This window comes from Bombus pyrosoma, linkage group LG7, assembly GCF_014825855.1.
Source record: "Bombus pyrosoma isolate SC7728 linkage group LG7, ASM1482585v1, whole genome shotgun sequence".
NCBI classification, from domain to species: Eukaryota; Metazoa; Arthropoda; class Insecta; order Hymenoptera; family Apidae; genus Bombus; species Bombus pyrosoma.
This window is the reverse complement of record NC_057776.1, coordinates 7303931-7328601: the sequence shown is the minus strand read 5'-3', so window position 1 is coordinate 7328601 and position 24671 is coordinate 7303931.

The following is a 24671-nucleotide window of genomic DNA, read 5'->3' as shown; positions in this document are numbered from 1 at the left end:
CAGGCTATCAGAGACACGTAATGACTGAATTTTAGATTACTTAATTTCAAGAGTATTATCTTAATTTAGTTTCATTAGCAGTCCTTATCATAGAGAATGTACGATATAAAAGACTATTACGTATCCCAATGTTCAACGATCTTACGCGAATTATCGTAGCGCGTTATTCAACGTTGCTGTAGCATTTGAGAGTGGAAATCCAAGTTATACGAAACTTAAGTAAATGCAGGAAGAGCAAAGTATTTAACGAGCCATCTCCTTGGACCCATATGCGCCCGTGACTAGCCAACAAAATGTAAGAAGAAAACGTGGCAGATTCGAGGTTCGCGCGCGAAGTGCATCTCTCATCTCGGTTGATCGAATGCGCATCGAAGGAAATCGGAACGATCGTTTTTTTGGGCAAACGGTTGGAACGGGGGCGTGTAGGTATCACTATTGGTGGATGGTCGATAAAGTTAGAGCGAGAGATGGGCAGTGTAAACTTGCTCCCGATTTAGAGCCGAGCCCTTTTTACACGAAGCCAAGTAGGCCATGCGCGAAGGATGATGACGGCGTGGAAAAATATAACATTTTACGAACATGCAAGCGTCGTTGGGTATATATCGCTTGCATCGGTCTTTGCGTATACAAGCAGCCGGTGAATCAATACTAGAAAATCACAGTGGGCTTCTAAAAGGAGATCGCGATCGTGTGACTACGGGAGGAGCATACTCGCGAATCGAGCGAACGCAAATAGCCGACGAGAATAACTTCTCGCGCGATCCAACTTGGAATAATTTCTTCCATCGCGATGCTTATTTATCGTAGTTTATCCGTTAACCTTCGTCGAGCTACCCACGAACCTCGCTGGGGTTGACGAACCGACCGATAACATGTATATATTCCGTGTTAACCCGCACGATATAAAACTGCACTCTGGTGTTCCACTGTTTACTGTCAAAGTAAGAAACTTCGGTTTCGGATCGTCGGTTTCCTAAAATAATTTCTTTACTTAGAGATCTTTTTTTGAAAAGATTTGAAGATTAAACTCGAAGATTTTGATTAAGATTAAAGCGTGGCAAATGACATTTATTAGAAGAATATCTTCCAACGTATCAGGTTATTCTCCTCTTCGCTCGTTACATTTTGTCGAGATATCTTTAACCAGCGATATCAAAATCAGAAATCAACTGCAGTAAACGTCATATCTTTTCTCACGTCGCGTGGTCTTTAATTGCAGTCGCTGAAGATTCGTTGAGATATTCGAGATGCAAAAATTTAAACAGACCGATTTAAGTCTGAACAGGCAAAGGAGTTTATGAAAACGACATGGGAAAGCCAGCGATAAGGTGACGGTGACAGTGACTTACCGAACACCAATTACAATCTTTTCCAACGACTTTTCCCTCGTTACTTAAAAAGTACATAAACTGTCAGAACTATTATCGTAAGAACGTTCTATGCTTGCACAGTTGTATGAATCGAAGATTTCTAAAACCTTGGCGATTTTCCGATAACAGGGTTCACGTGGTGGGAAGTAGGATGTGTGTTACGACGTGAAGTTTCACGGGCGTGAAACGATCGGGCAAAAAGGTGGGTCGGTGCGGTGGTTCGGTGGCCACGGCGTTAAGTGGAATGATCCAGAGCGCAACTCGGTCAGACGCGAGGCATGCATGAGCGAATATAAAGTAGTAGTTAGCGATAGCTGTACGGGCAACGCTAGGCTGCGAGGGCGACGATTTCGCAAAAATTAATCGCGGCCATAAATTTATCGCGTTCCTATCGTGAGAATCGCGGTGTTCCTCGGGGCGCGTACCTGTGGCTTGCGATGTAAAAGCGGAATCTAGGCCGTTATAAATAGGCTGACACACCACGGAATAACAGGTAGCCTTAAACGCCGCATTAACAGCGTGGATACATTCGAGAAAGAGCTGGTTGCCGCATACGGGGACTTTGATACTTAGCTGTGGTCAGTTTTCCGGGTTACGAAGAATCCTTGAATCGTGTGTCATACATAGTTAACCTTTGACTGTTGTTGTTGTTCGGTCATATACGAGTAGTAGAATATTATTTCGCGTAAATTTCGATTGGGTTACTTATTTCGAGGGCAGTATTTAAATGTTTCTATTCTGTATACGAATGAATTAGAATATAAGCGTTTCTTACGTTTTTCATGTCAGATATAAAATACGTAATTTGATTTTCCCCTTGAGTCATAAATTTTGATATTTATAGAATTTGGACGTGCCTGTAATAATAAAACGTGAAATTCATAGCCATTTATTAGATTTCGACAGGCCGTGCGAATTTTTCTCGAGTTACGTTGCGAAAAATTTAATTTCAATTCTCTGTAGCCTCGACCTTCTATCGTAACGGTAACGATCGTCACGAAGAATTGATGTAGTTCCAATAAATCAATTAATTACGACTCGTAGGTCACGTCGATAAGCAAACAAGCAAAAAAAATTGTTTATATATTATAAATGTATAGATATATATATATATATATATATATATATATATATATATATATATATATAATTTCCAATTGATATTTCATATCTTACTCGAGAAATCCTTCCGGTGATCTGTATCGCATAAAATGCAGGATACGAATTAAAGTAAAATGAAGCAACTTAACCCAAATGCTGATATGAGTCATCTACGATCTAACGAAATGAAACGAGGGTCGATACAGCTATAGGAAACGAAACGTTTAGCAAGATGTTGTAACGTTAACGAACGTGAGTCGTCGTGATTTATATTATATGAAAACGGTAAGAATATGATACGAAAACTCCGATCTTTTTCTTCTTTTCTTTCTTACCATTCGCCTGCCTGTTCTGTGTGCACGCACAACGAGCACACGTACCGAGAGTTTGCCGAAGCAACGCGTTTCGCTTCGTTGCGCGCATCCACGGTAGCGTATATGCGTTGCGAGCAGAAGAAGAAAAAAAGAAAGAAACCTGCCACTATAAAACTCCCGCTGGTTATGGTCCGCGCTGTCCTAATTCCGCCGTGTACTCGAAGAGCTTCCCTTTTCAGCAGGAATGAAAAGAAAGGAAGAGAAAATTACGGTACGCTCGCGCGTAAATAATACTCGATCACGAACCAACCTGCTCCGTGCCCTTTATCATACGTGATTTTACTTAACTCTACGTTTAGTCACGCCGATTGGTAAGAATCGAATAACACGGAGACGTTTTCAAATCTTGTTACGCTATAGCGAGGTTTATCGTTAGTTAAAGTAATTATATGTGTATATGATATATAATAATGGTATATATATTTTGCATATCAGATTAAAGAAATTGTCGGAAATGCGTAAGAAATTTCGTTGATTTTTAATTGACGAAGTTAGGCAGTTATCAATATGAATATTTTAGAATTGATCGTTATTTATATCATCTTGTGGCGATAAATGGTCTTATAGAAATATAAACCCTTCGTTTCTTGAGAATCGAACGATAATCGTGTGTTAGTATAATAAAATTAACTTAGATTATACAAAAATGCTTAACCAACCTTGATAATAGAAATATCCATACGCCGAAGAAAGAAACAAGGAGAAAAGAAAAACAGCAAAATAAGAAAAAATTTCGAACATGGGAGAGCTTCCTCTAACGAGACACAGCACACGTGGCTGTGAGACAACGTTAGCGGCACATGAGCTAGAAGACAATTCAAATCATGTTATTGTTTTGCCTCGGAGTAATAATATCGGTAGGATACACATAATGTAATAATAAATAAACAACATCGGGCAAAACAACATCGCCGTTACGTGTAACTATCGAGCAAATTCAAATTCAAATTTTTCGACTCTCCCCCGACCAGTATAAATAAACGAACGCGTTTGTTAGGTTTTTGATCAGTGAGTCGCGCGATTCAAGTTGAGTTACCAACGAGTTATCAGTCAGTCGTGCGAATCAATATCAGTTATCAGCGATCTTATTAGCGATATATACACTGTCTTTAGCGAACCTGTTAGTACGAGCGTCTTAGCGAATATTGTCCATACTTATTTATTTATTATTTTAAAATCCACTTGACGGTTTTAACATCGACTTATCTCGCCATTTAAAACACACTATCAACCATCCTCTACAAACGCGTTTTGCTCCGGTGCACTTAGCTACCTTTGTGTCCGTTTTTCTCTTCCCCTGTGCCCCCCTCCCCCTCCCACCAGGGAGAGACAAAAAGGCGGACAGCATAAAACCCCTAGCACAGTGGCGTGGTCTGCCTATCGGTATATATCGGCTCTGTCCCAATTCCGCAGAGTATTGTGTCACTCGATTTTACTTTGCCACACGACGACGATGACGCTCGCTCTCGTTTTTACGTATTTTATGCGGGGCATTAATGCACCGGCAGACGATGATGCTCGAACGATACGCACATACGTTCGTTATGGACGCATGGATGGGCTCGAGTAACAAGTACATCGCAAGTAGGTTCGTACACTGGCCGAATATATTCGCGCTCTCTATAGATATTTCGGGGAAGAGAAGTATTTTTAAACAGATGTGAACATAAACGCGACAGGTCCGATCGAACGAGTACCTTAAGAAGTGGGGTAAGCATTCGAAAGTAGAATCGAACATTTGTCGAATAAGTTGGAAACTTTACGAGCATCTTGCCAGGAATTTCTCATTCTCTTCAAATCATTTCCCTTGGCTACCGTTGAAATCCTCTGTTCTGTAATAATTGGCTACACCAATCTTATAAAGGTATAAATAGAATTCATAGTGTTTTTCTAAAGCTCGTGACTCGATTAGTCACGTTATTATTAGTTATTTACTAGTAAGAATATCGATTCGTTTGAATATCTCAGTACTTGTAAGTAGAATTTTGAAACTTGCGGGTAGCCGTTCTGAAGCTCGAGAACAGTTTGCGAAGATCGGATACTTGGCAAGTACAATGAATGAGCCATTACGTATTACGACTAGTACTCGAATCCTTGGGTATTGCATTTGGTTCGGTTTTATAAATACATTTTGAACTTTATCCCGTCACCGGTATATATACAACGACGAGGACCTCTGTCCTCCCTTCGTCGTCATCGACGTCTCTTACTGTCTCTGTAGAATCTACATAAAAATGTCTCGTGTGCTCACCGAGCCAACGAATAGACGTCTAGCGTAGATTAATCTCCTGGCTTGCCTGTTCCACCGTGGCTCACCTATCTCAACTGACCCATAACCGATGTAATTCCTACGCGTAACGCGTTACACGGCTGTGTAACTGCGCGTTACGCTGTTGTACTCGCGCGTCCTTTAATAACCACCATGTTCAGAGATGGATAACGAACGGTGCTGCTTGTTCAAACTCCAAGAATACGTTACTGAAATTTTTGGCCAATAATTCTTACATGCAACATTTCATTTGCGATATTTTTTCAATCGGTTTACATTATCGAATCCTGTGTTTTAGCATTGCAGCTGCGAAAGAGAAGTCTAAACTTTCGCTTAATACTTATCTCCTTCCTCGTTCCTCCCACCTATCGATTATTTTACAATTATGAAATAAGAAATGATTTTTAACAAGAAATATGAAATTTAAAGAAATTCACGTATCTGTAGCATCATGATAAATCATTTCTCGGTCCTTATCGGGTTCACTTCTAACATATCGAGATAGTATTGCTGGGCAATCTTAATACGATCTTTCAGCCCTTTTAGCCATCGAAAGAAAGGTAATATAGGGACGGCTTGTCTCCACGACCAATTCAAATAAGTAAAATTCTACTAGCCTTCTTCAACGATATATAATATATATACACACATACATATAAAACAGGTATGGAAAACATTTAATCGTGGTAACCGTAATTTCGCAAGAATGTCGAATAAGAAAAGGGGGCACGCATCCGATATAGAATACGATATAGAGCAAAAGATGTGTGGGTGTTGCCGGCCCATATAGCTTATTGATCGTTTAACCGCGCTTATACCACGAACGAATTATCCAAAAGGTTGGTCGACGAGGAGCTTACACGTGAAAACCGTGGATCGGAAAAAGGCTAGACACAGGAGAGCCAAGCGACGAACAACTACTCTTTTCCCTCTTGCCGTCACGCGTAATCTCTGCGGTGTATCTCGAGTTTCTCGCGAGGCGTACGTACGCGGGCGTAGGTCGTTCCGTGTGTAAGCTCCATAAAGGCGTCACGCTCCGTAAGCAGAGCCCTCCTTGATCCAAATTCCAACCTGGGGTTGGAGGTTGAGCGATTCAATCTGGCTTTAATGTGTTCACACTGGACAACGCTGCTGCTGCTGCTGCTGCTGCTGTTGCTGCTGCTGTTGGTCGGTACGCGTTGAACTGTGAACCGCTTTCACCCGTTTTATTTTTTTCCATTCCCGAATCGATTAACAAAGGGAATTTTTCACGTGGTCGCTTGACGCTGGTAGGAAAGAGGGGAAAGAGGAAACGAAGGAGGGAAGAAGGTGGGGAGAGGCTGTGTGTTGCAAGCGCCGCACACGAATCGCTCCGTGAAATATTTCACGTACTTCGAGCCACGTGTTTCCGAAGAAAGCGCCGTCCTGGATCGAATCGATTCGAAACCAGACTTCTAGTTCGGGGAAAACTACGTTTCTACTTAAACCATTCAATCGATAATAACGTTGAATTCCCCTCTCGCTATGCCATATCCTAAAAATAACTCAAAGATTCACGTTTCTTATGCTTTCTTTTAACCATGTAGGTACGTACTCAACGTGTACGTGTAGTCATTGCCCGATCGCGATTTCGATTATTTCGTACAGATAAAAATATGACGATGAGAGAAGAAAATGGAAAGAATTGGTAGAAAGAAAGGTATCGGTGTCGTATACTGTGTATTGGACGTATAATATATAGGTGAAGCGCGATTTGGGCGCGAAGTTTGGTCACGAGAGAGGAGGAACAGAAGCCAGGCAGATAGACACGGCCAGGTAAAACTCGGCTCTCTCGTTTCGTTTCGGCTCGTCACGGACCGGTGCCCTGTTAGCTCTCTGCCCTTGACACAGTTCTCCCCGCGAGAGGAGCGCTCTCGCTGTGTTACGAACTCACGACTCTCTCGACTCCGTGTGGTGGACCGAGGGCGCCTCTGTCTCTCTGCTACACCTCGACGCATATGCCGTCCCGACGACGCGTCGCGTCGCGTCGCGTCGTATACGTTTCAAGCTCGGTTTCCACTAGCCCTCGCGGGACGCTCCAGTGACGCCAATCCCCGCCAGCGAATATGTTTTTTTTTTATTTCTTACTGGAAGATTAAAAGATCTACAGGGTATGTAATGTGGCAACAAAGTTACAAAATAAACGATGCAAATGAAAAATCACGAAATTTCGTAAAATTGTTGCATAACAATTTTCATGAAAGACTTGTGAAAGACTGATGAAATACTTTCGTAATAACGATGAAGTATATATGCAGAGATTTATTTAATACTGTTAGGTATCTTGGCGCGGACTTTGTGCGAATAATTTTTTACGACATAGTATTTTGGTGGAAAAATTATCGGCACATAGCGTATCGAATGAAAAGTTGGTCACTTTATAATAAATATAAATCGTAATTTATTACTAATTACGTTGATAAATTGTTTTTAATTTATGTCACGAAATGCCAGACTGCAAGTTGGTATAATCAGCTATTTGTCAACTTAAAAATAATAGAGAAAGTATTTAACGACATTATGACAACCAATATATTTGAAATATTCAAAATATCAGAAGAACTTGCTGGTTTGCTTTCTAGAATATTTAACTTCAGATAAAAATGAAACCATCAAACCAAAAATTTCTCCGATATAAAACAAGAAATATATAGATATGTATTCCTATAGCGTTCGTCAATTTTACGATGTTATATAACAAATTAAAGTTTATAAAAAAAAATTGCAACACCCTATGGTCCTCAACCTAATTTTTCAAGGCTACTTCGCTACCAAACTTCGCTGCATTCTACGTTATAACGAATTGTGTACCATGTACGTACTTCCACGCGCTTCGAACGTTCGGATGCCGCGCCGTGCGGATCAAAGCGGACGCGAGCTCCATTATTCGACGTGCTCACGTAAGTTCACGTTCGTGCACACGCCCGGTTGCCATGCGTTGCACGGTTCTGTCCAATGAAAACGTGCACGAGATTACCGGGCCCGAAGAGAGAGAACATCGCCAGGGTCCGTGCGAGTATTTCGAAACAGGCGTAACTAAATGTTTATCCGTCTCTCTGCACCCGTTTGCCACGTTCTCTTACGTTTCTCCAAGAACAGACACGAAACCACTCACCGATTACGATTTCGGATGGATTTCGTTTGAGAAAGAAGCTGACGCTCGTCCCACGATCTCGCGATGAACATTATTCCGATCGCGTCTCGTTCATTCGAACGAATTCGTTGGTCAGCATTCTTTTTATGGAATGTCTGTCTTTATTGGCCAGCCTGGACTATTCCTTCTTTTCTCGACCGTATTCCAGTTGATCACAATGAAATACAACAGATAGAATATCGACGAATATTATCGTCAGTCGGGTTGTGATTTTCGTCCTTGTTGACACGTGTTTGGTCATTGATACGGAGCAATTCTCTGTTTGCGAAGGCTTGATCGCTTACGATAAATAAAGTTTTCCTCAGTGCGAGTAATCCTGACTTTAGCGAGAAGATTTCGTTCTTATCCTTGAAATAGATTTAAGAACGATTTACTATTACACAAGGGAAACGAAAATTCGTTCGCATCGTTCGGTCTGTACAAATACATATTTGTATCTTTATGTTTGCACATTGCGTAGATACGTCGAATCATTTTGCATAGAATCACCTTTTTCCTTTCTTGCTTGCTTGCACCACGTGATTCGACTTAAGTCTGCGCGTATGTCATTTTATTATCCGCTTTGGAATACGCGAACATTTGGCTCGCAAATAGAAATCCGTCTGCGAAGCACACGCGTTCTGCATGGTCATCTTCGTTTCTTTGATCTACCTACTTTGTTATAGCGCAGTTAGCTTAAGGATATAGTTCCGCTTCCTCGATGATCGGTCATCCATAAGAAAGGAAAACGAGTTCCGAAAACATTAATTTCGTCGATGATCGACTGCCCGTTTAAGATCGAGGAACAACAAATTTTCTTATTAGGAAATATTATTCGTTTATGCATCGGGGTAACAATAGGTCCAACTGAAGTTCACGATACTCATAAAATATATTCTATAGACAATAGAAAATACCACGAGAGTCTGCATAGAGATTTCTGTACGTTCTTCGCGTACTTGCATGCAGTGGCAACATCTAACTCGGAACAACGCGGTATTTAACATATAAAAAATATATATAAAACAGGAGAATAGGGGTGCGTCGACACGCTTCACGCGTGAACACCTGCGTGGAGAGACGGATGTGTAAGAACGGCATATGGAGAAAAGGGGACGGTCCAACAATTACCCTGGTTCTACCTGCTCGTTATTTTAACCTTAATTTTACGATTATTCCTCCTTTAATTCACTCGTTGTGGAAATTAACCCTTGTGCCCAACCCTCTTCGAATTATTTTCAATTTAATCGAGAAGTCCTTAACACATTGCGGGCCAGACGTTTTATTGCTGACCATACCCAGCAGCCAGCTATATTTTTGCCTCAAGTACTTTCAAATTATTTACAGTTTGTTAGTAGTTTCTAACTCCACAAAAACACTTCTAGCCTTTTTCCACCGCGTCTTTTGTTACTGCGTTCTCAACGCTCTCGACAGATACACGGAAAACGCGAAATATCTCGTCGTCGGTTCATAATGCCTTATAATATCAATATGACGATATTAATGGCATTATTCGTCGCTTTAAATTTTACCTCAAAATTTCTCTGGGACCATTAACCTTTCAACAGTGCGATAAAACAAAAAGAATTCACACCGAACGATTTTGAAAACATTTGTCGCCTTATCTTCAACGTTTACTATATTTCTGATAAGCAGACACAAAAACCGCATATTTTTCATTCTTATGGAACAATTATTAACAAATATTAATAATTGCGTTACGCATGATAATATTTAAGATGTGAAATTTATAGTATGTGTACGCTGTATACTACGTACCGTATACCATATAATACGTGTTATAACGTAGTATAGTTGTCTGTAAAAATTCCAAGATTACAGCAGCGTTGAACGTTATAGTAGCTACCGATTACCATCCGACGTGGTCCGATAGAAAAATGAAAAAACTAACGCGACTCTGTGGCGTAGACGGTACGATTCAGGTAGTGGAAGCAAGCGGCAGTGGCACACATGTGTGGAACAACAAGTCGCGAAATTATTCAGGACAGGTAGAGTAACGTGTAATGGCTGCGTCGTGAGCAGTATTTCCCATCAGTAGATAAGTACATTCAAGGTCAGCCGCAGTGCAGCAGACCGTTTCGACGTTACACGCTTTCCCCGCCGGTGGTTCTTTATCGACTGTTTAAGTCAATAATCGGTCAACACGCGATACATACGTATGTATCAAACGCGCGCAAACATCGTGCCAACCGGAACACTCTCTTCTCGCAAAAGGGGTGGAAACCGTCGCGTGACGTTTATTAAATTTAGACTCCGTCGTATGGTTGAACCGTGCGACGTCTTTGCAAGTTTTGCATTCCGAACGCTTTGCAATTCGATGACTTTATACGTAAGCTTGCAGTTCTGCCATTAGAATTTCCAACTATACCAAGCTCTAACGTGATATAAATTAATTTATTTGCTATCAATCAGGGCGAAAAATCAGATCCGGTAAAGTTGAGTGCGAACGAACCAAACTCGTTGAATTTTTGAATCGATAACGTTACATGTGAGAGACGAAGTTGACCTTTGTACGTTCTTTACACTTGCACCTGTAGAAAAAAACAGTAACATCAAATTACCCACTTCTTCGTGTCATTCAACTTTTGTTCGGAACATTTTTCCACGCGTCAAGTGATCGTCGAGTTAGCTGAAGTTACCAAGTTAGGAAACTCAAGCTGCACAATGTTCTCTAGTTTGACGTAACGTTTGCCTGACACTCTATTAACAACCGCTTGATCTCGCTGCTCCGAGATATTCTCCCTCGAGTATACTCATAAATTCTCTGTCCAAGAGAACGACAGCTTCCCTTTTCCTGACTTAGAGCAACTTCTTCATTTCCAACATCAAGAGTATTGTTTTCTTACGCCGACTCGGGGGACACTGTATTTCTAATAGCATGTTCGCGCATTCGTGTCACCGTATCGTTAAAAACCTCACAGATCTACTGTACTTTTATCGCAGATTCGTAGGAACGTCACCCACGCGAAATTACGACGAAATCGCGTCTTTCATCTGTACCAGCTTCCGACGCCTGTCCAAGGGTCCTCTTCTTGCAAGCGTTGGTGGCGCAGCCGTTCAAGCGAAAATCAAGTAGAGTTACGAAACGGTGGTTGTTGTTACAGTACGACGCTAGAATGCCGTAGGAAGGATCGTGGATCGCAATTTTCACACCGTGCCGAGTCGTATCAGGAGGAAAGGGTTGAGCTGTCGTTTCGAGGCGTCGAATCGTTGCGCCCCGTCGGCGCGCAAGAATGGAACACACAATTTGTTCAATGGCTCGACGGTAAGCCATCCGATTACCGTGGACTATTTACACGAGCTATCGCGTCGCGAATCGACTTATTTATATCGTTCAATGTTAATTCGTTTGTTCGCCATCTCGGACACAGTCGTAACCGGGTATTTTCGCGAAAAAATTCCAGCTGCTATTTATCCACAAGAGCTCGCACAATATGTGTATGTATACATATATTGTGTGTGTGTGTGTGTGTATATATATACGTGAATATAAAAGTGCGTGTATACAGATATATGCGAGTGAAACGATGTATTTCAGGAAATTATAGGAAAAAGTTGTCACCGTATGAAAAGTTGGGCGATATAAATATACATATTATCGAGTGCACGGTTGCACAGAGGTAGAAACACGTGGCAACCCACGAACGACCTATTTCCAGGCCAGCTCGTTTTCCACTGATATAACTTGGAAAACGAATCGCTGCAGCGATCGGGCCTCGATTCCCCGCTGAACTCGATGACAATGAGCCCGTCTCGCGAGACATTTCGTGTGCACGAAATTCGTCGATGCCCAAACGAGATTCTCGCGTTTAACCACGTATCTGGTGCTGAGAGACTCATAGGTCACCGATGTGCGACGACCGAAATTTCTTACATTAACCTTCCACCTGACCCTCGGCCGTCGAATTAGGGTAGCATGAAAGTTGTGATTTTGTGATTTGAATTATGGACACTGTGTCATAAATGGAAAATTGTTCTTGGATCTGTCCATGTTACTAAATATAACGTTCAGACAAAATATTTGCACGTACTGTTATTTTCTAATGAAATGTTTTTCTCTCAGCTTCTATATATTTTATTGCAGTGGTATTAAATTTTTGTGGCCGTATCAAAATAGGCACTGCTGAACGACGTGGAATTTAATATGTTCGCATCTAATTAATTAACATGTAAATGCTATAATAAATGCAATACACGTTACAACATACGCATGTTAGTGTGTATATATACTTTAATATTTCCCTATACTAAATAACTTTATTTATAATCTTCCCAACTCAAAGATTTCGTCATCCATACCACTCCCTCTCGGAGTAATCAATAAATTATCCCTTCCTACCAATCGACAAACTTTGCTATTACACAGTCCCCTCGCACCTTTCAATTTCACTAAAAATACTACAAATTTTAGTGGTCCTAATTCGATAGCCAGGGGCTGTAGTTGCGAGAGTCGGCTCGGCTCGTCTGCAGGCTTAACCGTGTCACGATTTAAAGGTCAGTCTCTTTCCACGTACAGCGAACGATCGAAGATCTTGTCTCGAGCTTTCGACTAATAACAGGCTACGAAAAGGCTTTTTCTCTAGGTTCGTCGATGCTGAACACCGCGCTGTTCCCTAACAATGCATCGTCGATGGTAAATTTAATTCCTTCGTTCGTCGAGGAATTGCAGGCTCGACGATGGAAAAGCAGCGTATGCTAACGATAAAGCCGCGTTTACGTACGATTCTGAGCCGCGTTTGGTCGCGCGAATAGATCGAATTTCGCGTGCAAGTGACTTTGAATCGAAGGACTCGCAGACGATGTTAAGGGTGGAAAGCACGGAACGAAGAAAGAGAGGAAGGAAGGAAGGAAGGAAGGAAGAAAGGAAGAAGCGATGGAATGAGGTCGTGTTAAAAGTGGGCCAGGTTTACTCGGTAACTATGTCACCGCTATTGATCTGTCATCCACCCACAACCTTCTACCGCACCACTTATCGTCGGCGTAGTCTAACAGAGCAAACTGTTGCGATAGTTTATTTTCATTTCCCGTCCATATTTCCTGTATAATCTATTCCCGTCAATTCATTTCATCATCGTTACGCTGTTCCTTTTACTAGTTTACTACAAACTTGACAAACTCAGCATTAGGCTCAACCATGAATTTCTATTATACAGCTTGAAAGCTACGTACGATCCTGTGTATGTATTATTGAAATGTTATTTTATTTGATTATTAGCCGAATGTTGCACTTTTGCAACATATCCATTCTTATCAATTATTTATTCGTAAAGTTCAAATTGTGTAGAGAGACGTATCATTATCCGTTTTGAGACGCGAGAAGACTTTCTTTTTTTAAACCAGTGCGCTCCTCTGACTGGTACCATCAAGTTCGATTTTTCCTTTGTAGAAACCTACTAGAAGATAGGTAAATAGTTTATAGATTTATAATAGAATACCCCCTTGATTTATTAAATAGAATGAATTAATTAATATAATATTCCGCATTTAAGCATTTATTCTATATATTTATTAATATACTTATTTTTAGTACAGAGATTCCCAGAGGCTTCTCGATCGTTATACCCGTTATACACGAAAATATACTATAATATACACATTTAAAAATGAGAAAATTAATTTGGAAATATCAACTTTTAAATTCCCGATTCTAGTTCTAGTTAACGGGTTAATAAATAATGTCCTAAGAAGGGAAGATACCAGCTTTAAGTAGCTACGTAAAATGTTATATCTAAGCGTCACGAAGCTTTTGGAAGTCCATTGTCGTACGTTTCGTCTATTGGTCAACGAGCATTCGTATTTCCTGCTTACGCAACGGGCTTGGGACCCGATTTCACTATTTCGGATTAGGAACGAGCTTGGAACAGCTTTGTAGCGGCACACGAGCTACAGGACAATTCAAATCACATTGTTGTTTTGCCTCGGAGTATCAATATCGTTAGGATACACGTAATGTAATAATAAAACAAAGTCGCCGCTACGTGCAATCGTCAAACGAAGACGAATTCGAATTTTCCGCCGACCAGCATAAAATAAACGAACGCGATCGTAAGCAGTTGAGTATCAATCAGTTGCCAACGAGTTATCAGCGATCTTATTAGCGATTTACATTATTTTTAGCGAATCCGAGCGTCTCAACGAATATTGTCTGTGTTAATTTATTTATCATTCTAAAATATATTTGACGGTTACAACAGCGAGTTATCTTGTCATTTAAACAAACACTCCACCAACCATCCTCTACAGCCTCTTTGGCAATACCGGCCACGGTACTATGAAACACTCTTCCTCTACTTAACTATGCCCTGTAACTCTTACCTAGTTTCCTAATTGTACGACTCTCGAGCTTTTTCTTTTTTTTTCTCTCTCTCTTTTTTTTGGTCGTCGGTCATCTCGAGACTCCTTCAACCCTGCCCCACCCTCGTCACAACCTATCGACCCTCGTACGACCGCTTTTCATTCTCTCTCTCGAAAACGGGTTAACGCGATAAACCGTCGAACACGGCTGCGCCGTTGTTCCGTTTATACGATACTTTGCATACATATGTATATCACTATACGCTCGCGGATACCTACAGTCGTAGGCAAAAATAAATGGATAGATAGTGGAAGTAGGTATCAATGCATTTTAATACGTTCAATGCGACAGGATTTTTACGTCTCCTACCGTCTGCCACGAAGAAGATGGAAAAACTTTCTTTACTTGGTTTTACCTAGGAAATGAATAAAACGCGCGTTACATCGTTTGGAAATATTAAAAAAGAAGAACGATGTCGAACACTTTCGTCTGAAAGGTTCCCCTCTCCTCGATGCAAGAATCCATTCCGTATTTGTTAATCAAATTAGTAGCGGGTTAGTGTTAGGTTTTATTTGTTATACATCCGTATAATACGTAGATCGTTTAAATAATCGAAACTAGCACTTACATGTGTGTAGGAAGAAAGGTACGTTTAACGAAACACACGGTAACTCGGCGTACTTCCGTTATCTATTCGTTTATTTTTGTCTACGACTGTATATCCTATCAAGAGGTCTTATATACGTAACAGAGATGATATTCATTAGCAACGGTCCACGTTACTTCTCTCTGCGTGAGGTTTCTACGAGATCTGTTTTTCCAACCACGCTCAAAGTCCTCAGAATGTTAACGTGGCTAAAGATAGCGTGGACGAAGATTGAGTTGTACGTATTCAGACGAGTATAATATATTCCTTACTCTTTTTCTTACTTGTCCTTTCTTTACAGTTCTAGCGCGACGTAGTAGGTGTGATTTTTTTGCGACGTGCGTCAGCCACAGCGGGAACACCGTTTTCCATGACATAAGTGTTCCAGTTTACATACCGCGTCCTCAACAAGTCGAGACTCGCCTTGCCGCGCGTTTGAGGCAGGTCGGTAATGTTAGCGAACGCTACATATCGCGCAAGCTGCATTACCTTCGATCCGACCGTCTCGATATGAGACGGGCATCGAGAGTCGAGAGTCCGGTGACGAGCCATCGGCCTTAATGAGGGAAGATAGCGAAAACTGGTTTTCGAGTGCCGTGGAAAAGAAATCGAAAGTCATCCGCGCGATTCCCAATGAGTAAGAGAATATACGAGAGACTTCGCCGTAAAATATTTCGACTGTAAGCGTGTTTTGATGTTTGTCAGAGCTGCTAGCAAAACAAAGGTAATTTATTTTTCCAAGGATAATGATTCGTATATTTTCGATATTTTTAATCCACATTTGGTATCGTTAGAGATAACGATATTGCCCTCCTTAGTCAAAGTGTCTTATTTACGTATTTCGTATCGAACATGAAAAAAAGGAGGAAAAAGCTGACGCTTTGTCATTTTCTTTGCAACGTCTTTATTTTATTTGGTTCGATTTTAAATATTTGCTGGTCATTTCGCAATAGCTTATATAACATAACTTTACTTACGAGGAACTTGAAGCGTTTCAACGTATTCTGAAAACTGGTGGTAAAAGACCGAACAATTTCTGTTCATTGAGGTCCTAACGTACCTCACATTCTCATGATTCGATCATTCCTAAAAACATCTTCACCCTCGACTCGTTCCACGCTTGTTCGAATGAACCTGACCTAAAAATCTTATTAACAGTTCACTGTAGTGAAACATCGGGAGATGCGAATAACGACGTGGAAATATTTTCCAACGATGTTCACACGAAATGCTTCCACAAGTAGGAAACATTGCTGCCTAACGATATATGTATGCATAATTGCAATAAAGGCAAATCGCTTTGAAGGGACCATTGCAAAATAAAACAGCATTTTCTAATTCCGTTATTATTGTCGTTATGACAATCTTCTTGACAATGGCGAGATTTCCGTATAACTGCTAAAGGAAATTACTTTGAAGGGATCATTGCATTATAAAATAACGTGTTCCTGATAATTCCAAGATCCTCGGCGTTCGCTCGTGCAGATCTAAATTTCGCGGGCGAAAACATTTCGATTTGGCAGCGTGACGGACGAACATCGGCTGGATCCTGCCCTCCACTAAGTATACACGTCTGCGTCGATTGTCTCGTGAAGCGGTCTCGTTAAAACGGCACGGCGTTAAGTGGATGTTATTTTTAGATCAGACGCTCGAGTCAAACCGTTCGGGTAATTGAGTGGCAACGGTGATTTCTGTGCCGCGATTTGCATAGCACCGTGGCTCGCGTGTTCCCCCGCTAGAAAGAAATTCGCTTGACGAGACTCTCTGGCCTGATTCTTTTCCTCCGACTGCCCTCGCAGAGAGAAAAAAAGAAGGAGAAAAAGAATACACGAGAAAGAAAAGGGTACGCGATGCCGAGCACTTGCGTCAGAGATACGTATCCCACGCTAACGCCGCGATTATGACGTTGCCGGCTACTTGCTGCTACCTGATCGATAGCGTTGCAACGCGGGCCAGACGACCCAAAACTCGATCGTTTCTGGCTCTAGGTGCCCATAATTTTCGTTAAAAATTAGTCTCTTTTTTTATTTTATTTTATTTTATTATCGCAATATAATTTAGGGGAATCTTAGGATCTGCGGTATTGCAGTTCGATTCTTTAATTAATTTAAGGATCTTTAGGAAATAAATATCATCGAACAAAATATTTATTATTAATTAATTGACAATAAATATTATTAATTATTAATTTTAATTTTAATTTCATTAATTTCGTAACGCAGCAGTTTCATAAATAGATAGAACATCCGTAGTTTTTCTTTATAATTATGGAATATGCAGTGACAGGTATTTTTATTTAGCCAGTCCAATTTTAGTTTCCACTGCAGGACTACCCTATAGTCAAAGTTGTATTTGAAAACTCTTTTAACAAACCCAGTAACTTCCTTCTCAAGAAATATATTATGAATTATTCTATGAAGTATCCATGGAAGTATTTGCACGCATTTTACCTTCGAAAATTCCTATGAATATATCCGAGGAAATTTCAAAATGTTTCGCGTAACACGCAGAATATATTCGTTTCTAGAAGCGTTCGAATAATTTCACGAGGCACTCCAATATCGTATCACGATAGCAATTCGTGCAATCGCCTCGAATTTCATAAAATCGTCAAAGTGCTGTATGGAAAAAATGTTTTTTCGATATGATACACGGTAAACGCGTGCCTACGCCTGGTGTATAGTGGCTATAGCATAGTCCCGGAGGCGAAAGCGAGACCGTGGGCCCGAGCAAGACGGAAAGAGAAACGGGACCGAGAGAGAAAAGGCAGCCCGGGCACTCGGCTTTCGTTTTCACCCAGCCTACTTGTTAATCCGGTGAGTCAATAGTTGTATAACACTGGAACTACGTTGCGTAACCCAGCGTTGGTTTCCCTGGCGACCTACTTGCCTACTAAACTAGACACACATTCTTATCCACCGGTAATCCGTCTCTCCCTGACCGTTTCTAGCCTTCTCCGCTTCGCTATACCCGCGGCGAGAACCGTTTCCTCTCGTGTGCGCCGTGCACGGCCACGCTTCCATCGACGAGCCGAGACTCGATCGATGCCACCTCGAAGGGACGCAACCTGTTACGACAGACGACGAAGTGGACCCTTGTCGTCTCAACCATACCAACGAAGTTTCGTCTCGGATCAACGAGAAAATATAACTCGCGTCGTGAGACGAATCTCGAAAGCTTGCGAAACCTTGAAACTGCCACCAGATCCCTCGGAAGTTAATTAGACGATTTAATACATGAAACCTGTATGAGAGCGCCACAGCGTACAATATGCATTTCGTACGACGATAGCTAGTCGATCTTCCAACACAGATACCTTTTAACTAAACGTTTAAAATACATATTTACATATTTTACGCAAACGAAACATCGAAGATAAGCAATCGATCGAATGGAATTTCCGCCTTCTTTACGTTTTCACGGCAGCCGTATGTTATTGTCGGACAGATATCGAGAAGGAAAAAACGAAAGAAAAAGCAAACGCGGAAACTGTTGCGGCATTGTAGTTTATTTTCCGCGGGGTACAGTAAAAACACGATAACGTTTCCGATCTGCCGGCGATACGATAATACCACGATGGTAATCTGAATTTCATTCAGACCATGACCCAGGCTAAGAGTGAAAAATTATCAACGGCTTCCATACGCGGCGAGCAAAACTATATTCGTGGTTGGTGGCGTGCGTTGCGTATACACGGGCTGCTCTCAAGGACCCGACGAACCGACAGCCGAGGAGCAAAAATTCGACTTCAAGGCGGCAGAGTTTAACGGGAGGAAATTTCACGACACAACCGAATATCTTCGACATGGTTTTCGATGCTTGCTCGACCTTGGTCCCGATCGATTCGATCCATTTCGCAGATATCGCACGCTCCTGAACACGCTGATTGCCACAGACTCGTCGCAAAAACCGGCATCGATACGTTATTTCGCGTTTGAACAGAGTTCACCGCGATAATCGTGACAATCTCGCGAAGCAACCGCGTGACAGAGTTATAAGAGAGAAAAAAAGGAACAGAGTAGAAAAAGAATTACATTAACCGGCGGTGAAACTGGGACAATGTGCAAGAGCATGGAAAATGAAGTTTCTTTTGCAAATATTAGGTCGTATATGAATGGTTTCTTTAGCCCAGGTAAATGCCGGGGCATTTACTTTTCATGAGGGCAAGTTTAATAATTGAAGCACAGTAGTATATTAGTAAAGTAGCTATTGAATTGGTAAAAGTTTCCTATGTACGTCCTTTGATAGACTAGCGTGAGTTTGTTTCAACTTTATTTTATCTTGCCCGTAAGTTTGCTCTGCTCTCGGTTTTTAAAGTTGCCTTTTGTTAGAAGAAAACCAACGATAAGTTAGTACGTTCATTAGTACTAATCTGCCCAAAATCTCTTCTATCCCACTGCTCTATCACTTAGCCACGTTGATAACGTAAAAATTGTTGCCTGTACTGTTTCCATTAACAAAGGATGGAAAATGTGAAATTTACAAAAAAATGTATAACCGTTTTAACGAAATAAAATGCTTGGTATCGATGAATTTCAGTGTAAAAGAGAGACTTTTCAACCAGCAACCAACAGGTTGATCGTTATAAAAATTTATCAAGCGCAAAGGGCCGATACAAGAATCGTATGATCATATAGATGTTCTATCGGATGAATTCACGAATCGTGAGTCGCATGTAATAAAAAACGGATAAATAATAGAAACGTTGAGTCATTCGATCTCGGAACCGATTCACGTGGCGCCCGTGAACGTTATCTATCTTAAGCTCGCATTTAAATATAGAGTCCTCGATGTGTTCCATAGTCAATCGTCTCCGGATTTGAAAAATCGCGGTGTCACGAAATCGATCGCAGAATGGGGCCATCGTGGTCGCGCAATTGAATCGGTTGGATAAGAAATAAAACGCACCGGGGTGGACAATAGAGAATATTATGAAAGCCAAATCTACCAGATTTTACGAAATATCTTCGATCAGTCGGACCAATCCACTGATATCTTCTTCGTTGCGGTTTATAATGGGAAGTTCGGTCGGCGTGTGGTAATCGATATAGCGAGATTGTAAATTAAAGCGCTTATTAACGATATCTATCAATGTAATCTATGTCGTATATATGTTGTGGAGAAACTCCTTAGATCTCGGATTACGAACGTCATTGTTTGTAGCGTTCTATTAAAAGCGCACGATATTAACGTACAGATAATCACATTAATAAGATCGAAGTACTTCTACGTTCCTTTGTGGCTGAGGTAAATTCACGCGGAAGAATTATCAGTAACTCTGAGGAAAGAAGAATTTCTTATATTCATTTCAATTAATAATTCTTGGAATTCTTCTCTTACGACCCTCATAGTGTAAAGCATTAGTAACGTCACGCGTTAAGTACGTAACGTCAATCGTACCGTTTAATGTGTTAAGATTTTGTTGTCGCTTGTTGCTCAACGGACGTTAGTAAAATGTAATTTAGCTATTAAAAATTAAACCATATACTGTTTACAAAGAGAATAAAAAAAGGAAAAATGATCGTTTGAAGTCAACATCGTCAGATGCCGGGCAATGTTTGCAAAATGTCAGAAACTACACTTCGCTTATACTTAGGATTCTTAATCTATTATACAATCTCGTCGTATCGTCTCCATCAATTACGCTATCTGGATAATTATAAACGCACACGCATGTAACGCAAATCGTGGAAGGGGTATACAAAGAAAGAAATAGAGAGTGAAAAGAAAGGAAAAGGACTCGCGTGAGTCTGCAACGGCTGACTTATTAACGCCGGTATTGAGATTAAGTTTATTCAGCAACGAGTATGCCATGACACACTAACCAAGTGGTCGAGACCCACTTAAGCTACCGGGTGACCTCCATCGAAATGGAATGGATGGGGTGATAGTGCGTGGTGTATTTTAAGCGTGGTATACGCAACACTCACGGAAAGCGTCCCGACGCGAGGCCGTCCACGCGCGAGTGTCCTTCGATTTTCAAACGGGAAGACCATTAATTGCCTGTACGCTGTGCCACGGCTATCCGCGATTCGCGTTGGACCTTCGAGGAAACGACTGTGTTTGCACGGCACGCGAAGTCTTCTGCAAAGGCCCGATGCATCCTTCGACCAGCGTAAAGACTAATCATTATCGTATGGTATACGTTTACCGTATTAACGTCGTATATCGTTTCGAGGCGTCGTTTCGCGAACATCGTGACTCTTCTTCTTCTTGGAAATGATAAGCTGCTCTTGTTGCGAGTTCTACTGGTCGCGAATAACCAGAGAATATAAAGAAACTGATGGGACGAAAGAAAGAAGGGATAAGAAAGAAAGGTAGTACGGTCATAATTAGAGGACAATACGATTTTTACGAGCACAGATTACAGTTCGAAGGAGCAGAAGAGTTTCACTTTCGACCAAAGCGAAATCTGTTTAACCCGAAAATTGGCCATAGCTGGTTGCTACTCGGCTGGCCAGGATCTTTGGAACGAGAAAGTCCCGATAGTTTCGCTGTTTGAAGGCCCGAGGATATTACGATGAATTTCTGCTTTTACGTAATCTCCGTCTGGGAAGTCACGTATTGTCAAATATATACCGAGAGCCTGGTACCCGGTTCGAGTCAAACGGACGAGGATGAAAGTTACGTTACTCAAGATAATACGTTTCACGGGATTTTTAGTAGACCGTAAAAATCAGTTGAGGAAATATTTGAGACCGACGATATCAACGTTACGACATACTTCTCGTTTCAAACGTGTTCCTTCTTTTATTTAATCGAATTGTTTTCCATCGATCGAAAATCAATTCGATAAAAGATCTTTCGCGCGAGATCGATCGTTTCGCAACATTTCGAATTCCTTTGCCCGAAGATATTCGAATTCAGAGGCAGAAAGAGAAACGAAATTAATGAATACGATAAGAAAATGTTTGCCGATTCGCTTCTCGAAAAGGAGAGAGGGAAAATCTAAAGGGGAAGAGGAAAATCGTCTGGAATCCTTAGATATCGTGTGTCGCGAGGTACATTAGCTAACCGGGTACGTATACATTTCTTACGCAAACTAGCGAAAGTAGGCGGGTGCGAGAGCCGCTCGGCAACGGACACACCAACCAGCCAGTCAGACGGCCAGCCACACACGTAGCACCGAGGCGAAAGATACGTGAGAGCGCGTGTATATGTTTTCGAGCCGGTCGCGTTGGGAAAAGGGTTGCGAAAGCCTGCCGAAAGCGCCTCCTTCGCACTGAAAGCGAGAGTGGAGAAGGCCTGGGCCGAGTCTCGAAACGGCCTGCCGGAGACATATCTGGGGCCTGTACGTTCCCAACAGGCCTTAATTAACACGTGCTCGGGCTACGTGAGTTATTTATATCGCTCGCGATCGAAGGGAACCGTATAATTGCCCCAAGTTCTCCTCGTCTAGGGAATTTTTCATTTGTCCCATAGAAATGACTCTGCTCGACCAGAATTTTTTTCCTTTGTTTCTTTTAACGAATTTTTTAAGAAATAACGTACTATATGTGCGAATTTTATTTTTACTTTTACTTAATTATTTTAGTCTTATAATAGAATTTATTTATTATATTATATTATTAAATAAATTATATTTTATTATTGATATTATTAGATAAAGTACTACTTTTATGTCATAGAAATTTAGCTGCGTGTTCTATACAAATTACTGTGAAAATTTCTTTCGGCAACATCTAAATTTTTTATTTGTGTTCCATGTAATTGTAAGTTGTTGATATACGTAAATAACGTAGGTTTACGATAGATTCTTTAATACAGCTCAGCTTCCATTGTAACAACAACGATTCCTAGTTACAAAATTTGTATCCGTCCCCATGCAAAATTACTGCACGATTAATATTTTCATTCTCATTTAGCAGATATAAATAGATATATCTTGAACAAATAGAACAGTAGTAATTATCTCCTCTTAGTTCTAACAAATTCGCCCTTGCGAAGATTAAATTGATCGTAATGCGGCCAGTAACCAAAGGAATGGCTGATCGTAAATCAACGAATGATAATAAACAATGGAAATTTTTCGATATGACGATCATTTCTATTTAAGTATATCAGAAGAAAGGTTGGAGATTCAAAGGAAGTTTCGGTGAGCTCCGGTTATTGTGCATATAAGTACGTATGTTGTAAGACGAGTCCAACAGGAAACATGGCGAGGAAATTAACTGGAAGGGAATGAGACTTAATACGAGCTTGTTAAGCGTGGGACGCCGGGAACACGGTTTTTATTCTCGCTTCTTCTCCCGATTCGTAGGGGAAAAGGAAAGTTCGAGGTTGGCATTGAAGCAGGCCACGGGGAAGACCAACACGCTAGGCTGGAGAGGATGTGTAATGCGGTTTAGATCGTGGACCATGACCAAGTGATAGTGACTTCAAGAATCAGCTGGCGCGCGGCTCAATGAGGTTACGCCGCATTTAAATTGCGTTCCATTTTATGACGGTTGTACGGAAACGGTTCGCTGACGAGCCGCGCTCGAACCACGAGAACGTCACGCCGTTAGCCAGTCGTTTCACGTAGCCGGCGCGATTCGCTTGCATAAATCATTAGAAAGTTATTGAAACGCGTCGAGGGCGAATTCACGCGACGAGTCCAGCACCAACGAGTATCATTTTGTAACGCGTGTCGTTCGTTTCTTTCGTCGAGGCGAGCGCGAGGGAGAAGAGGATTGCGCAAGAGGTAACGGCCGTGGTAATAACGCGACCGAGTCTGAGAAATCCACAGGTGACAAAAAAGACAGGCTACGAGCGTTTTTACGAGTTTCTAACTGCCCCTCGGATCTTTCAATTTCTTACGCGCCAAAGAAACCGGCCGTTTGTTTTACGCCGCTCCTTCTTTTCCCTGTTAGCACCGATCGAAATTTATCTAACGATCTGAGTCGCCTTTTGCCAACCTATATTACAGTGTTTTCTCAGTTAATATCGATTAAGATGTAACCGCGATACAATCCGCTTTTCACCGGTTTCGCTTCGTTTTATCAATTACCACCGATTGTTATCTATCTAACGACCCTACGAATTTATTTTTCATCGTTATTCTTATTACTAAAAATCTACATTTAGATAAGTCCCATCTATATTAGTCGTTCAACATTGTGTTCGATAGTAATAAAAAAGAAATGTAAAAAAGAAGATAAGACGCGTCTAGGTGTACCTTGACGCCTTTCGGGAGCGGCGTTTACGCGGAGCGTCTCGGATGGCCTTTATTTCCAATAGCACCCTGTGTTTGCATGCGCCACGTAACAATCACATCGATATATCCCTCAAAGAGATAAAAAGCATCGCGTCCTCGCCGGATTCGCGCTATAACGCGGGACGACGCGACGCCTGCGCCGAGTGCGCGGGAGAGGTGCGAGAAGGCGCTGCTGCGTCCACGTACACGCGACCGAGGGAGTAGGACGCACGGACGTGCGGAGGGAGGGCGGGTGGGAAGGAGGGTAG